Genomic DNA, 4,341 nt, shown 5'->3' with positions numbered 1-4,341 from the left:
CCCCCACCCCCCAGGCAGCAGAACCATTTCCTCCTCTACGCTCTCTCCTCCATGCTTCAGGTTCATCTTTAGTTTAACCCTAAGGTTGTATTGTCTTATTCATCTCTGTTTTCTTCCGGGCTTCTTATACACAGTAGCTACTTAAATACCTAGTGAATGGGAATAAAAGCAGCCAGAATTAGTCGACATCAACAACCTTGGAGTGAGGAGACTGACTCTCATCTCTCTGTTGAACATGAAACAAGTACTTTCTGTGTGAAGAAGGGCTTTGTAAACTGTCATCTGCCACTCATCTTCAAGGCCATTCTCTTTTAGAAGGAGTTGTGTTGATGGCCTTCATGTTGCTTGCCTTTAATTCCCACTTGTATGTTTCCTGAAGACATAGATCTCATGAGATGAAGTAGTGATTTGAGAACAAATCAGTGCCAGCTCTGTTCTTTTATCTCCAAAGAGAACGGACTCTTCTCTGAGATCCAGGGGATTTTATTTCTGGCTCTGTCCTCTATTTTCATGTCCTAGCCTATGACCAAGGCCTGTTTAGCAGCATGTCAGAGTGAAGAGGGTCTGATCTCTGAAACCTGATCCTGACTGGCCACATCTCTAGCTCCAGAACACCTATACTGAAATTTCTGGAACCCTTCTCCCAATGGTTACCCTGTCAGAACCTCAGTCGGCTGCATGTCATCATCTTCATAGCCTTCTTTTCTATGGTCGCAAAATCAAGGGACAGCAATGCCAGCAAATCCTGAAGCTTAATGTGGCTAATTAACTCACATATGCCACAGACAGGAGCCTGCACTATTTATGGCACCAAGAAGTGAGAAAATGTCCCCTACCACGGGTATCAGGTAACTAACACAGTTCTGCCAAAGTTTGGTTGTGAAACACGAAGCCTCTGAAACCCATTGGTGTTAAGTGCGCACCAAATATTCAATCCAGACATGTCGTGCTTGAACTATTCTGGGGCTCATAAACCTTTCATCAGAATCAGAGGTGAAATATTTGGCCTTATTTGTAAGTCCCATATTTCTAAAGACCTTGGGGGCTCATTTAGTATTCCCAGCAGAAGGTCACAAGGTTGGTTTTCAGGGATCCTGGTTTAGTGGAACTGACGATTTTAAGCAGGAGATACTTTCATGATTTTCCAGAAACCAGTACCTCACTCCTCCTGCACATTGCCTGCTCTGTCTCCTTCCCTCTCCCTAACAGCACCCCCTAAAAACCCCTAAACACAAGCACTGTTGTATATGTGGCTGTACAGAGCCCTTATGTTTTCTGACCAAAACACTCAAATTTTTATTTAATAATAATATTAGGGAAAAAGCCTATTCTTTTTAGGCAAACTGTATTATGAAAGGCTTTTTTTCCCATCAAAAATTAATGGAAGGGGGTGACAATTTCATAGCAACATGAAATCTAAGTGTTACAAGGGTCCTTTGAAATCATCTAGTCTACTCTTCATTTTACAGAGGAAGCCACTGAGATCCAGGTGAGATGACGGGCCCAGGAGCTCGCAGTCGGGGCTTGGCTCTACTAGGTCTCAAGCAAGTTATCTGATGATTCATTGCCTCAGTTTCCTCACAGAGATTCTAAGAATTGGATGAGATAATTCATCCAAAAATAATTAGCACAGTGCCTGGCACAGAATGAATATTAGCCACTGATTTACTCACATTACTATTATTTCCCAGATAATTTTTTGCTAAGTTTCACTCTTCATTGCACCTGGCTCTGTCCTTATGTCACCAACAGTATGCTCAAACCTGGGCCTCAGAAGCTGCCTTATAATTGGAGGGTATGATGTATTTTTGGGGGATGTGATGATCTTATTTTTCCATATATTCAAAGCCTCCAGAGGTTCAGAAACCTCATGAACAAATTATCCCAACAGGTTGCTCCTAGGTTCCAATTATCATATAAGTTAAAAGCCAGATTTTTAAAACAGAGTTGAAAATGTTTCCCTTATAAGCCAGCTGCATACTTAAGATCACAGAGATGCTGTCTTGATGCTCTGTTTCTGTTAGAGATGTTTGGACAACCCGGGGCCATTATCTGCAAGTGTTATCTTCTCATTTACTGACTTCACTGCCTGGAATGTCCTTTCCTGAGACAGCCTTCCTTGAAGGTGGTGGCACTCCATCAGGCCGCTGGGGATGTCTGCGCTTTCTCTCAGGGAAGGTCACTGTCCAACACATCAGCCCTCTTTGGGCCTGTCTTAGGAAATCTGCTGTTTGTTCTTTCCTCCAGGAAGGAGGTGGGCAGGAAGGAGCTCTTGACTTGGCTCACAGCTGTCTAACAAGAATAGCTAATGCTTCCTGAGCACGTATTATGTGCCAGGCTTTGCTTTAAGTATTTTACATTTATTTTCTCCTTGAATCTTCATAGCAATCCCATGAGTTAGGTATTATTAGTAGTTTCATTTTGCAGATGGAGAAATTGAGGCACCCAGAAGTTAAATACCTACTAAAGAGACAGGGTGCCCTCCCAAGTGTTCAAGCCAGGTTCCAACTCCCAGACCTATGCCCTGCAGTGTACAACACTGTCTCATCCACAAATTGTGTGTCTGCTCCTGGGCAAAACAACCAGGTGTTCATTCAAAACAGAGTTCAAACCTGGCCCAACCTCACAGATCCTGGTTGATGTCATATTACAGACAATTACAGACATAGTTAGCCCCCATCCCCACCTCTTCACAATTTATTCCCTCTTGTCCCCCTCACCTTAGGTAGCTGCTGCCATGGGGACTAGGATGTATATTTCCCTTGAATATTTCTGTATTTTAACTACAAATGCATGTACCTGCATATAATACATAGAATTATTTGGGGGTGTTTATGTGTTATATGGTACATAAATGGTACTATACTCAATGGGTTGTTTTACAACTTAAAAAAATTAAACATTATATTTTTGAATTCACATTATGTATACCTAGTTCATTCATTTTAACTGCTGTACAGTGTTACAATATATAATTATACTATAGATTATTTTTGTCACTTCCCCTATTGATAAACAATACTGCTGTGAACATTTAACGTGTCCTTAAATACAATATATATGTGAGAATTTCTTTCTTTTTTTGTTTTTGAGACAGACTCACTCTGTTCCCCAGGCTAGAGTGCAGTGGTATGATCTCGGCTCACTGCAACCTTCGCCTTCCAGGTTCAAATGATTCTCCTGCCTCAGCCTCCTGAGTAGCTGGGATTACAGGCGCCCACCACCATGCCTGGCTAATTTTTGTATTTTTAGTAGAGACGGGGTTTCGCCATGTTGGCCAGGCTGGTCTTGAACTCCTGGCCTCAAGCAATCTGCCCACCTCGGCCTCCGAAAGTGCTGGGATTACAGGTGTGAGCCATCACGCCCAACTGATGATTTTGTTTTCTTTTTTTCTTTTTGACAGGGTCTTGCTCTGTTGCCCAGGCTGGAGTACAGTGGCACAATGTTTCCCAGGCTCAAGCGATCTTCCCATCTCAGCCTCCTGAACAGCTGAGACTACAAGCACGCCCCACCACACCCAACTAGTTTTTGTATTTTTTTGTAGAGATGGGTTTCATCATGTTTCCCAAGCTTGTCTCTAACTCCTGAGCTCAAGGGATCCACCCACCTTGGCCTCCCAAAGTTCTGGGATTACATGAGTGAGCCACTGCGCCAGGCCATGTGAGAATTTCTTTAGGTGTATGTCTAAGAGTGAAATTGTAAGGCATGCACATTATTAACCTTACCATTATGATATTGCTTAATTGCTCTTTAAAATGAGTGCCAGTTTAGACTCCCAGGAGAAAAAGGTAAGAGTTTGGATTTCTCCCAATTCTTGTCAACACCTGATATTCCTAGACCTTAGCATTTTATGTTTTAACTAGTACAGGTAGAGCTTTTTTGTTCATGCATTTTACACGCCATTTTTCTGTTTATAATTTTAAAAATTAGTTTTGATTAAAGTAAAAGGATATGATAAAAAAATCAAAGTAGAAAAGCACATTCAATGAAAAGTGAGTCCACTCCCCATTTCTGACTCTATCCCTTAGTTTTCCTTCCCAGGGGGGAAGGAACCTATTTTTTATGTATCCCTTCAGAGATATTCCATGCATCTACAACATACATGTATGTGTGCATACACACCTACATGGCTCCATACCTTGTTTTTTGATTTAACACAAGATCTTGGAGCCTTTTTTCAATTCATTATATTTGTGTTTACTTCATTTTAAAATGGCTCATTAAAAAATCTTCTCCCTTTATGTGTGTCTCTGTACAGAGATAGAACACTTCCATTTTCCAGCATTATGGAAACCAGTGTCCTCATCTGGATGCTGGCTTTTATTACTCATACCTTGAGAC

Source organism: Pongo pygmaeus, chromosome 6, assembly GCF_028885625.2.
Source record: "Pongo pygmaeus isolate AG05252 chromosome 6, NHGRI_mPonPyg2-v2.0_pri, whole genome shotgun sequence".
In the NCBI taxonomy this organism is placed as follows: Eukaryota; Metazoa; Chordata; class Mammalia; order Primates; family Hominidae; genus Pongo; species Pongo pygmaeus.
The sequence above is the reverse complement of the archived record's forward strand: the minus strand, read 5'-3'. Positions refer to the sequence as shown.